The sequence below is a fragment of the Eleutherodactylus coqui genome, chromosome 4 (assembly GCF_035609145.1).
Source record: "Eleutherodactylus coqui strain aEleCoq1 chromosome 4, aEleCoq1.hap1, whole genome shotgun sequence".
Taxonomy (NCBI): Eukaryota; Metazoa; Chordata; class Amphibia; order Anura; family Eleutherodactylidae; genus Eleutherodactylus; species Eleutherodactylus coqui.
In genome coordinates this window covers 248,122,311-248,136,412 of record NC_089840.1, presented here as the reverse complement: position 1 = coordinate 248,136,412, position 14,102 = coordinate 248,122,311, and the positions used below count along the sequence as shown (strand labels likewise).

The window sequence follows — 14,102 nt, the reverse complement described above, 5'->3', positions numbered from 1 at the left end:
ACATGTATGCAGCTTATTTGAAATGCATAAAGTAGAAGCACTGAAAAGAAACCTTATGTTACACAGTTAATACGCTAATTAAATGGCAGTAAAAAAAAAGATGTGTTAGTAAACTGAGCATATTAATGAAATTCTATTTGACTGCTCATATCAAGAGAAAATATCAGCTCATACCCAATAAGGTTTTCCTTGGATATTAATGAAGTTAATTAATTCTAGTCACAGTGCAGAGATAAATCAGGCTCAAAAAGCAAATACATCAAGGCAAAGAATCCACAAATTTCCACCGTCCTTGGGTTGTCAAGTTGTAAAAATTCTTAAAAAGTATTAGATTTGTTTTCGAGCAACCAGTATGTCTAACATGGGTTCATAGAAAGCTTTTCTAGTTTCCAGAAGAGTACATCAGACAGCGATACATTCTGTACTCTTATATAGATAGAGCAAACAGATTTGTCATTCAGGAATCTGAAAAAGCTTAGTGCCATCTGTGCACTACGATGGGTATATATAAACACTAGCTGATATACCGGGCTTTGCCCAAGTTAATTTGATATACGTGTTTGCGTGTTGTTCGCACAGAAGATTTTATGAAGTCAAGGTTACTTCAGAGGAATCGAGGAATAAAATATGTATACACATAAAGGAGCATTAGATTCTCCTCAGACTGCATATACTGATGTCCCTCTGCAGAATGTGCCACCCCTCCTATTCTCCTCATTTAGGATCTAAAGAATGCTCGCACCAAATTTCACTCTTGTATGACACAGGGAAGATACAAGGGGTGCACTTACTTTTGCAATTAACATTGAATAATTGAGTTGTGACCCCTTTACTTTTCCTACTTGGAACCTAACATATCCTATTTAGGACCTAAAGAATGCTCGTGCCAAATTTCACGCTTGTACAATACCGGGAAGTTATGTAGAAAGGGGTGCATTTACTTTTGCAATTAGCATTGAATACTCAAGTTGTGACCCCTTTACCTTTCCTATTCAGGACCTAAAGAATGCTCGTGCCAAATTTCACGCTTGTACCACATCTGGAAGTTACATTACATAGGGTTGCACTTACTTTTGCAATTAGCATTAAATAATTGAGTTGCGACCCCTTTACCTTTTTTTCCTATTTAGGACATAAAGAATGCTTGTGCCAAATTTCACGCTTGTACGACACCGTGAAGTTCCATTACGTATTGGTGCTAATACATTTGCACTTCACATTTAATTATCGAGTTGTGACCCCTTTACTTTTTCTATGCAAGACATATAGAATGGGCCTGCAAAATTTCATGTTTGTACAACTCCGGGAAGTTGGAGAATTAGTGGAGAGTCAGTCAGTGAGTCAGTCAGTGAGGGCTTTCACCTCTATAACTATAGATTATGTCATGTGCATTCATCCCTCCAACACAGCTGTAGGTAGACCTTCCTCAAGGGTCAAAGAGTCTAAATGCCCTAATCAGCACAAAATGGTTTGTTGTCATGACCCCTGCCACCAACCATTTGCAACCATGCAAAGCTACTAACATTGCGTGAACCAAACCAGTAGACTCCAGTTTCAGGTCAAACTTTGCTAAAAGTTTGGTTTGGCATGAACCTGAACTGAACTTTTAGAAAAGTTCTACCTGAAACAGGGTTTACTCATCATTAGTACTCAACACTGGTGTATAACACTGTCTAAGTGCCATAAAACCCCAGCATAATACTCTCAAAGTGTTATATAGGGCTTTCATGGCTCTTATTGTTATATTCTAGTTTTATGGGTTTTGGTGAACTTTCAGTTTGGTTCAAACTCATTTGGAACAAATCGAACGTTTTGCAAAAGTTCGGCAAACCGGCCGACTTTTCAAGAGTTTACTCATCACTACTTGCGACCACTTAGCTACACCCATGCCTCTCTCACTTTTTTTTTCCAACCCTTCCTTTTCTTTTCCCTTCTAACCCCCTCTTCATTGTAAACATCATTTTATATGGCCTACTATAGTAAAAGTGCATCCTATATGGGACTGTTGGGAGAAACAAGTGTTGGGTTTAAACCAATATATATAGTTTTTGCGTGAATAGTTGTACATGACCAGTGAAACTTACATTATTCAGTCAGGTCAGGTTCACATAGGATCATTTTAGTTAAACCCAATGAGAGACTTCTCCTTTAAATCTGTATCTTTTTGCATTGGTTTAGAAAGTTGGAACAAAAACAGCAATTCTGAGCTACAAAAACTGTCACTATTTCAATATATAACCTTTTCCCCATACAGAACAATTAATGTTGTGTCGTATGTAATATTAACCCCTTATTTTGGATCTTAATTTTTTTGTTTTTTCCTTATTGAATTCCAAAAGTTACTATTTGTAGATTTTTATTTTTTTTTTTTGCATAACAAGTTGCATTTTTTAATGGAACCATTTTTGGGTACATATAACTTAATCATTAACATTTATTAACTTTTTTGGTACAAGCGGAAGAAAGCGCAATTCCGATATTGGTTATTTTTTTGTTTTTTAAATTTACCCCGTTCACTGTGCAGCGGAAACAATGTGTTTCCTTTATTGTCTGGGTCACTATAATGGCAGCGACACCAAATTTACAAATGTGTATAGTTTTTTTTATGTTGTAATTAGGAATGAGCGAACGTGCTCGTTTAGAGCAATTACTCGAACAAGTATCGCCTTTTCTGAGTAACTGCCTACTCGGGCGAAAAGATTCGGGGGCGGCGGGGTGGAGCGGGGGTTAGCAGGGGGGACAAGAAGGGAGCTCTCTCTCTCCCCCCCTCCACAACCCCCCTGCTCATCCCCGGCGCTCTCCGAATCTTTTCGCCCGAGTAGGCAGTTACTCAAAAAAAGCGAACTCGTTCGAATAATTGCTCTAAACGAGCACGTTCGCTCATCTCTAGTTGTAATATGTTCTCCCACTAAAAACATTCAAATATTGTCGTCTTTTTGTCACCACATTCCAAGATCCATAACATTTTTATTTTACCACCATCTGAGCTATACTTCTTGATTTTTGCAAGATGAGTGTTTATTCCTTTTTTGGGGTGTGGGAGGCAGGGTAAGGAAAAATCAAGAATCCTGACATTCATTTTTTAATGTCTTTTCATGGTGTTTAACATGAGAAATAATGATATCATTATTGCCTGGGCCAATACGATCCCAGTGATTAAACCGTACCAGCTAAGAGGTTAAGCAGCTGGGATCGGAGCTTACTCTGATCCCAGCCAATAGGACAAGAATCCAGCCGTAAATGGGATTATAGTGAAATAAATCCCTTTAGTAACCATGTAAAACACGCATTGGCGGCTCCTCAGGGTTTATGCTAGCAGGTAGTTGAAGACGGCCAACATCAGCTCATATGACTTCTGTAATGAAGCTATGGATTGAAAAAGTAATATATAAGTCACATGACTGAATACTGAGAAAGTAGTGCCAAATGTAAATTACGTGAACAGAACGATCTGTTGATATGTTTGGAGTCCCACAGGTGACCCTCTAGCCAATGCAAAATGAGGAGCAAATGGTGTCCTTATGCAGAGATTATTCCAATATAGTAGTGGAAAGGTTGGCATAGAAATTATGTGATTTTTATTCGAGATCTATTGTTGCTTAGCAACCCCGGACTTCTAATACCGCCGTCTCAATATCTGGCTGCTGATCATTCACTCATCATTATTTTTCGGCCACTCTTAATTTTCCCTTGAAGTCATTTATGGCTGCTGATTAAACGAGTAGATAAATATGTGAACTTCTATTTAATCCAGCAGTGCTGAATTTCTGTATATAGATACTGGATATAGAGGAAAATCAGATGTAACATGCGAAGAATAGGCAGCTCCCGAATATAGTGTTGTACCAAACATGGCCAATTAAAAAATGATGTTCATATAGAAGGTGCAGGTCCCAAGCAAGCATGCAAGTAGTACTCTGCTGTCTCAATATCTCCCATAGACCTTAATGAAGACGGCCTTCACGTGTGTGTCCAGCTTACCGTTGACTTCTATGAGGACGGCGGCAGGCCTGAACTGACAAATGTACGTTTTGCAACATTTTTGTAGGTGTTAAGATGTTAATTACAGGTGCAATTGGGTCAAATTTAAAACAATGTAGGCTGGGTAGAGTATGGCCGGAGTATTACTGTAGGAAAACCATGTAGACCTGGGCATATGAGGGTATAGGGAGGCGCAAGGTCATGCTGAACATCTGTTCCAAGAAGACAATAAATACAGTTTCCTGTTCCTGGAGGCGCAGTTAGCAAATGTGGAAGTAGTCTGGAGATATTGGAGGTATTCCACTGAACAGTCATTCTGTGATACCAAACAGCAGTATCCAGTTCTTGCCAGAGAGAATGACTGGAATGGAAGTAGTAGAAAAGTAGAGAGAGACTTGGGAGTCATTTTACAGGCACAGGTGAACTTAGTTCAAAAAATAAATAAATCTTGTTATTTGTATAGTGCATACTTATTCCGCAGCACTTTCAGGTAATTTATTTATTACCACCCCGCCCCCACCAAGCTGGGTACTCATTTTACCAACCTCAGAAGGATGGAAGGCTGAGTCAACCTTGAGCCGGCTACCTGAACCATGTGGAGCTCGCAACCCTCAGGTCGTGAGCGAGAGCTTAGAGAGTATTTTCTAAAGTATTAGAGCAACTTTGTTGCTGGATGCAGCATCATTTCAGCAAATTGCAGTCTGCAAGTTTTGGGGGATCAGACTGTTAATTTTTGGAATGGTAGCCAGCCCCCTTCTAAGTTGGTGTAGAAACCTTCTTTCTTCTAGACCAGAGTTTCCCAATCTGTGCTCCACGGAACCCACAGTCAGGGGCTCCGACCGAGGGTCTAGGTGCCTGCTCTACTCACCGATGTAGCAGTGTTCAGACAGGCTCTAGTGAGGAATAGGTGGCATATCAGTGCAGTTCACATGAGCTGGCTCCTCACTATATCCTGTCTGGACACTGCTGCAGCGGTGAGTAGAGCAGGGACTATTTGGGGACTCTTTTACTACTGGGGCCGCAATAGGGGTCAGCTATTAAAAATGTGGCTACAATAGGGGTCAGCTATTACTACTGGGGTCACAATTGGGGTCAGCTATTACTACTGGGGGCCGCAATAGGGGTCAGCTATTACTACTGGGACAGCAATAGGGGTCCCTATTACTTTTTGGGGCCAATACAGGAAACCCTATTACTGCTGGTGCCATCAATATAGGGGGTCATTATTACTACATGGGGCGGATTTGCTGTGGAACTCACAGTAGCTGTAGCAACAAAGCGGATGAGATTTTGAAAATCTCATCCACACGTTGTGGAAAAAAATCTGCGTGCGGATATAGACATGTGGTGCGGGATTTAATACCACAGCACGTTAAGTTTAAATATAATGTATATCAATAGCCCTTCCAGCGTTCCTCCCTTATATTTTGTTTAAACGGCCCTGTCCTTTTTATAACAACGGAGGTAAAAATCGTATGCCGTGATAAACCACGCCCCCTAACCCCTCCCTTGACCACACCCTCTGTCCCACTTTGAAGCTCCACGAGAAACATTTGCTTCAAAAAGGGCTCCATTGCTGAAAAAGTTTTGGAACCACTGCTCTAGACGTAGAGGGCGCCCCATTGTTACAGTCACCATCCTGGGTATAAACAGAGAGAGGTTCTCTTGAAGTTTAAGTTGTCTGTCTTCTGTAAGGTGTTTTTTTTGTAAATGCCACTGCATTTTTGATGCAGTTTTTTAACCCAAAGTCAGAAGTGGATCCAGCAAGTTGGAGAAGTAGAAGTCCTTCTTGTTCTCATTCCTTATGAATTCACTTCTGGCTTTAGCTAACAGAAATAATGCTAAGTTATGGTTCAAAAAAAAAAAACCCCTGTATGTGAAACCCCCACAAGGGTTTAAAACCGGAACAACTGACCCTCATTAAAAAGATTCCATCACCGATGCGGCAGAAAAAACTATAGGAAAAGGGCTGCATGCAGCGTTTTTTCTTCCCGCCAAAAGCTGGCCAGTTGGACAGTCAATGAAGTCTCCCTGCTGCTATTCGGTTCTGTCCAGAGATGGAACCGTTTGGCCACAGGGATTCCCCTTTCCCGCTCTATTGGGAATCCCCAGCGCAGATAAGAAACCACCATTACATGCAGGAGGTTCAATTTTCTGGGGATTTTTTTTGTGCACAATATTTTTTTACTATTTTTCTGGTAAATGGAAAAATACGTCCTTTCCTACCACCCTCCCCAAGAATGTATTAAAGTTTTGCAAAGTCTTTAAAAGCAGTGCCATTAACTAAGCACATATCTACATAATGCTGCATGTGATCATAAAAATATTTAAGAATCCCGGGTATTATGGAACGTTCAGTGTTACTGCTGCATAAAATACATGAAACTACTTCACTCTGCAGTAAAATGCTGCTATTAAGTATATGGTAATTATTCGAGAGTTGCAAGATTTTACATGGAGAACCCTGAATTTGTTTGCTATTCACTAGTATATCACTATCTGGTGCAGATCGGAAAGGCATCCTACTAGACTCAGTAATACAATCCGAACTGTCTTTGCACTCTCTGTTTAATATACCATAGATAGGCTTGTTCACTAAGAAACTTCCATGACTTCCATCAGTTATCTTTCATGCACATTTTGAAAGCAGACCATATTGGGAATTAACCCTTTCCAATCCACTGTCTGATGTCTAAAGACATTATGATTTAAGGCTGTACAGCTCCGATGTTGGAAGACGCCCGTCAGGGTTCTCTTACTGTATATTGCCAGCCTCTCTGCTGTCGGAGCCTATCCAACGTGTCACCTCATGCAGTACTGGCTTTAGCCAGCATATAGCGCTGTTGTATAACAGCAGAAAAAGAGTAAGCCCCCTAGGAAAACCAGGATACAAATTGGATTGGAAAGGGTTAATAGTGTCAGAGGTCATTTCTAGGATAGATTTCAGATCAGGACGGCTGCAGATGTTCAGTGAAAGCCTTGGTGGTCCATTGACTGAGTGCTCTTTAAAGGGTGCCATTCATGCCATGATCAGGACAATACAGGTGATACTGCTGTAAGGGGTCCAGTTAAAAAAATCATCCACATTTGCCTGATATCAATCACCCAATGACCAGTAGTCGTCCCTTGGCACAATTTCCCCTATAGAGGGTATAGTCAACAAGATGGATCCGGTGCTACTTCTCAATACAAGTGTCCTATATTGAAATAGCAATAGTGTAAATGAATAGGAAGGCATGGATGCACTACATGATGGTATGGTGAACAAGTCTTTAGGGGACCCGGGACATGGATTTAAATTTGGTGTTCTGGCCTCCATAATAGATAGAGAGGAATACCCAATTTCAAAGTTGAAGAGTAGCATGTGAGAAGCAGTAATTCACTTTATGTGTCTCTCTGAGTTCCGTGGGACCGCTGCAATGACTGAAGTAAGGGAATGTAAGTACTGGTAGTACGGCCTATGGGAAAGTGTGCTTGAAGTGGCCTCCTTCTGTTATCACAGGGACAGATCATCCAGGAAGTCATCCACCGATGTCTACAGGACATTCAGGTACCGATCCGTGTTGGGCCTTCCTCCAGTACATCTTTGCATTGGCTATAACACTGTGTAGCACAAGGGCTCATTCACACGGAAATGAGCATATTTCGGTCCATGAATATGCCAAAAAACTCCTATTCTCTGTATTCCCTGCATATTTTGGCCCTTCTGCAGTTTTTTTGCATGTGTAAAAATTAAGTGTATCTATGTGTGCAAAAAAATCTGCAGAAGGGCCCATTGTTTTGATGTGCAAATATGTAGTGAATGCGCTTGTTTCATGCATATTTACTCCATATTTGCACTAGGCCACTCACTTCTATGGCCTATTTTGGTGCATAATACGCACCAAAATAGGACATGCTGCGTATTTTTTCATGCGACCAAAAAATGTGTGAGAAATACACAAATGTGAATGAATACTAAGTATAGACCATACCCTAAGTGCGGATCGTCCTTCTATAAAAAAAGAAAGGCATGACTAATTACAGGAAGAGAAGGGCAATGAGGAGGATGACATCAATGACATAACAGGGTAGCAGTACCCATTAGTGGTAAGAGAAGCCCTTCCACATTAAAAGAGTGTAAATGTGACATTGGAAAGTACAGTTCATTTGTGTTGCAGCCAATATGTAAGTGCCAAAAAATACCTGGCACAATTAAGACTCAACAAGCCCCAGCAGTTTAACTAGAAGCTCTTGGGTTCCAAATCAAAATCTGAAACAGAGTCCATACTTACCATCTGCGATTTATAATATTATTTACATCTAATGTGGCATACACACGTTTGGGCCCCCTCAGACATAAGGGCCTGAGTTTAAAATCCATAGGCCAAGGGAAATAGAGATGGAGAAGGGTCATGCTATTGTGGACCACCAGGGCAGGCAGAGTGGAAAAGGTTCCCAATCTGGAATGGGTTGGGGTAAGGTCCACCAGCATGGTGGGCTCCTCTAAGGCAGCCTCCAGGCTTCCCATCATCTGCTTTGTTGAGTGGAAGGTCTAACACCCTACCTCCTCTTCTGGTTTTCCCCATGGTTGGTAGGGTTGAGAAGCATGTCTCTGGTAGTGTGCCTGGTCACAGGAAGCTTATCTGGCCTGGCATGAAATCACATTACGAGGGTACTACATCATTTGAACATTTATTTCAACCGTCACGGGACAGCATTAGCCAGTCACAGTTAGAGCAGTACACAGGTTCAATCCTAGTCACCCAGGTCCTGGGAGATGACTAGTCCTCTCTCTGTGCCCCTTATAGAATTACTAGCTTCTGACCCCTTATTGTGGCAGAACTACCTCTTGCACAAAATCTGTGTCATAGGCTTGTGCTCCTAACACTTTCTGTTTCTTATATCTGCGTTCCTGACCTCCTACGTGACTTCTTGTGTACCACCCCAATGTAACTTGGTCTATACGCCGCTTAAAGGTAACATAAAACACTTCAATTTAATGTATTACATTATATGTAAGGTGCATCATCTTAAACAGAACATTACGACCCACCTACAACAACCCCTCTACATTATCACCTCTTGTCCATGAAAAGTGCATAATGGTTCCCCAAATGGAGGTGTACAGTAGAAGGGAGCCCAAGGGGTTCTGACCACTTGTCTGTATGGAATGAAGATACTTTTGACACCAGCCCTCCTTTCATTTGATGTAGGGCTGTAGAAGAAATCAGCATTTGCATAGCAGTTGGAAATAGTACCCAAGCCATAAAGGCAACCCCAACGATGCCAAGGTCAGATAGAGATAGTCAACCTCTCTGTTACATTCTCTTCGTTGAAATATAAATTGAATGGACCAGTAAGAATTAAAGATGAGCGAACACCAAAATGTTCGGGTTCGCGTTATTCGAAACGAACTTCCCGCGATGTTCGGGTGTTCGTTTCGAATAACGAACCCCATTGAAGTCAATGGGCGACCGGAACATTTTTGTATTTCGCCGATGCTCGCTAAGGTTTTCATGTGTGAAAATCTTGGCAATTCAAGAAAATGATGGGAACGACACAGCAACGGATAGGGCAGGCGAGGGGCTACATGTTGGGCTGCATCTCAAGTTCACAGGTCCCACTATTAAGCCACAATAGCGGAGCCAATCAGAGGCAGCCCTCACTCACCCATTCATGAATTCATGAATGGGTGTGAGTGAGGGCTGGCCTCTGATTGGCCAGGCTGTGACCATTCAGAGGCATCTTATTCAGCAGGCGGGGATTTTAAATCCCCGGCTGCTGAATACTACTCACAGCTGTTCAGAGCAGTTCAGGAGAACTGCAGCCTGCCGCGCTGAACTCCGTCTGCCGGCACCAGGTGAGTATATATATATTTTTTATTTTTACACATTTCTGGATGAATTGCAGGGAAGGGCTTATATATTTAACCCCTTTCCGACAATTCATCCCGCGATCGCCGGCAGCCCATTGCATTCAGTGGAGTCGGCTGTATTGCCGGTTCCATTGAATTCAATGGGCAAACATCGTTCTTCTCTGTCACAGCTGTTACAGCTGTGGCAGAGAAGAAGGATTTGTCTTCTATATGTTCTCAATGGGGTTGGCGCTGCTGCCGCCGGCCCCATTGAGCGCATATAGAAAAGATTTCTCAGGGAAGAAAGTTAAAGTAACCCGAACATCCGAACACCGCGTGGTACTCGTTACGAATAACGAACATCCCGAACACCCTAATATTCGCCCGAGCATCAAGCTCGGACGAGTACGTTCGCTCATCTCTAGTAAGAATGGATGAAATACTCTTAAATATCACGACTGTAGTAATTATCAACTGAATGTTTGAGTCTTGTGTGATTGACAATGGAAAAGTCAACCAGGATTGATGGACCCTAGAAGCTGGGATCTTCCACTGTAACGACTGTGTAGTGCAGTAATGCCACGAATGCTAGGAGCAGATTTACCTAAGAGGAATTTCCGAGCCATCGTGTGAAGCAAGAGAAAAGTAGGGAAAAAATGACTAAATCGGCAAAAGATGGTTTGGGCTGAATGCAAATTGCAAGAAAGAAATTAAAACTCTAGACATGATGATGAACACAATCTGTCCTGAAAAGCAAGTCTTTAAAGTAGCTGGTTCGTCTATTAAAGTGTGATTTGCAGTTTGATTAACGGCTTGTTTTCTTCGGCGCTGATTTAAAATCAGACAGCCTGACTTATAAGATTTGACTACATTAGAATATGCATGTCGCCTGATTGCCCCTAAAAACAAAATTATCCAGATTTTTTTTATTTTTTTTCATGGCAGCAGACCATTATATAAAGCGAAGTACTATGTTTCATTTAGATATAGTATCATTTTACAATATGATGTATTGTGCTGTCACATAGCGCACCATTAATTTGAAATAGATCAGAATTTTCTGGCAGCACAGAAATATTTGTCAGGAATGGAAGGAGATTGAAGCTTAGCTTATTGCTTAGACTGGTGAGCCTTGTAAGAGGATCACATAATAGTCGCATTCAGAGGGATACCTAGAAATGATACGGCTCCATAGCGTAACTCAGAGGTGGCTCCACTCTCCACTCATAATTCATTCATCGCGCCTTGGGGATACGGCTACGGTATTATTTCTTTTTCATGTTTGTCTTTTTTCTTCCCACTTTCAAAAAGTCACAACTTTTTAAAATTTTTCTGTCGATATAGCCAACAGAGGGCTTGTTTTTGTTGAATAGGTTTTTCAAAGATCTATATGTAATGAAAAATATAAAACAAATTCTAAGTGGATGAAATAAAAAAAAACACAGTTGTGGTATTTTTTTTTTGGGGGGGGGGGCTGTTTTTGCTGCATACATGGTGCAGTAAACATTACATGTTGACTTTTTTCTGTGGGTCTATGTGATTAATAACAAATTTAAATAGTTTTTTTACCTGTGCTACTTGAAGGGCTTATTTACACTGGCGCCCATGTTACTGCAGGAAGAAGACGGACGCACTTCAGGACGGACGTCGCTCTGCAGTGCCGAGAGAAAGAACATGTGATCGGCTTCATTGCCGGTCATGTGTTCTTTCTTCAGCGCTGCGGGGAGTCGTCCGTCTGAAGTACAGCCGTCTTCTTTCTGCAGTAAGGGCTCAGTCACACGGGAGCATCGGCGCCCGTGTATGGGTTCCAATGCGCCCGTGTGACTAAGCCCTAAGGGCTCAGTCGGACTAGCGAATTTGAAACATATGTATAGTTGCGTTTTCGATTCACATCTATTAGAACCAATGGTTTCCAATGAAAGCGGTCACACGTCCGTTTTTTAGATGCCAATAAAATTCCCACCTGCAAAAGATAGGACAGCGTTTCGCAAGTCGCACACAATCCTCAAATTCGCACATTTAGTGCGGCCCCATTGAAAACAATGGAAGAGGATCGCTATCCCCTGCTGAGGCTGTGATAGCTGCAGAAGGGGATTCTTTGGATGTGAAACTGCTGGATGTTGTCACATCCAGGGGCTTTACCTTGTTGTCAATGGGGCCGGTGACAGCAGTGTCGGCACCATTGAAAACATAGGGAGTACATCATGCTATGACAGCTGTGACAGCTATGGCAGAGGATTCCTTCATCCCCATGGGGACCGCAGGGATGAAGGAATCCTCTACCACAGTTGTCACAGGTGTCATAGCTGCGGCAGAGGACCGCGCTGCTGCTGCCCCATTGAAAGCAATAGGATGAAGGCAATGATTTTCGGGGGTAGGGGGGGCATGAAATAGAAGCCTTACCCCAAAAATCATCCCTAGCTGTTAGAAAAAAAATGTTACTCACCTAGAAGCGCTCTTCGTTGCTTCTCCCTGTCCCCCGCAGTCTTCTGTGTATTCTGGTGGCCGGGGATTGAAAAATCCCTGCCTCCAGAAAGTGCTGCCTCTGATTGACTGAGCACTGTGACCAGTCAGAGGCAGCGCTCAACCATTCATTGAATGACAGCTGAGCACTGCCTCTGATTAGTCACAGTGCTCAGCCAATCAGAGGCAGCGCTTTCTGGATGCAAGGATTTTTCAATCCCTGGCCACCAGAAATATAGAAGAAGACAGCCGGGAAGGGGGAGAAGAGCCAGACAGCACTTCTAGTTGAGTTACATTTTTGTTTCTTTTTTTTTAACAGCTATGGATGATTTTCGGGGTAAGGCTTATATTTCAGGCCCCCCACCCACAAAAATCATTGCTGCGGGGATTGCCTTCATCCCATTGCTTGCAATGGGGCGGCAGCAGTGCCGTCCCCATTGAAAGCAATGGGATAGCATTGCGGTCCTCTACCACAGCTGTCACAGCTATGCATTACAGAGGTTGTCAACAGCACCGAATACTCCAAGCTTTGCTTATGGAAGCTATATTGTGTACATTGGTGGTTGGTTGCTATATATGTTGTGTATCTGTATGTCCTGTATAAGCTTGAGAAAGACCAGGGAAGCATGGCCAAAACATTGCTTATGTATTGGAGTCAATAAGGCTTGGGATTTTAATATGAAAACTGCCTGAAAAGTAAGGAATCGGATGCCTTCGTGCTGCTTTACCATTTTGTTTTCACAGCTGTCACAGCTGTGACAGGGGAGCGAGATGCACTCCCTATGTTTTTAATGGGGCTGGCGCTGCTGCCGCCGACCCCTTTGACGACAAGGTGAAGCCCCTGGATATGACAGCATCCAGGAGTTTCACATTCTTCAAGATATGGCAGCATAGAATGGTGCGAGAACGGTTTTCGATTTTAGCATAATAATCTTTATTGCTCCATAGGTTAAAAATTAGGCAACGTTTCGGCCTACAATTGGCCTTTATCAAGCCACTTCTCCTATGAGATCATGTGAAGGATCCATGCTGAGGATGACATCCAGGAGTTTCACATCCAAGCAATCCCCTGCTGCAGGTCTAATAGCTGCAGCTGGGGATAGTAATGGGACCGCACTTTATTTGCGAATTTAAAAACGCATCTGACGCTTCAGTCATGCGATTTTTATACATGCATTTTGTGAATTGTTTCCCGCACCTATACATGCAGGAAAAATCTGCTCGTCTGACTGAGCCCTGAAAAAAAAAATATCTTGCCATAAATTTTTTATTTTTTTTGTCCATGGTATTGCATGAAGGATTATTTTTCGTGGAACGCCCTATAGTTTCCATTGCTCCTATTTTGGGGTATATGTGACTAAATGTTATATGTTTTTTGTATTCTTTTTTTATTTTAGAAATGGGAAAAGGTTTTTTTTTTATTTTTAACATTTTTATTTTTTAGATAAATATAAAACTTTATTTCTCTTATTTTTAGCGTCTTTTTTTCATAGTCCCTGCAGAGAACTTGACCTGTGATTGTTTGAAGTTCTGTATTGCAGTATATCGTATTTTGCAGGCATTCTATTAAGCCATGCCCCAGGCACAGTTTAATAGGTAGAAATATGTGGCAGCTCTGGGGGACTTCATAAGGCCCCAAGCTGCCATGAAACACAAACAAAACCCCAAAATCCCATTGCAGGGGAATAGTTTAAGAGTACCGTAATTTAAATGCCTTTTGTAAGAGCTGATAGATATTTGTTAGATACCTCCTATCACAACTGTTGCACCCAGGTCTACGTGTATGGAGGATGTTGCTAAGGGGTTAAAAACTCTTTGATGA

The 14,102-nt window shown here is 42.0% G+C and overlaps 1 protein-coding gene across 2 annotated transcripts in view; it reads left to right on the top strand.

Annotated features, from left to right (window-relative positions):
• ADGRA1 (adhesion G protein-coupled receptor A1) overlaps positions 1 to 14,102 on the top strand; it is a 738,392-nt gene that overhangs the window by 582,388 nt on the left and 141,902 nt on the right. The window lies entirely within an intron of this gene.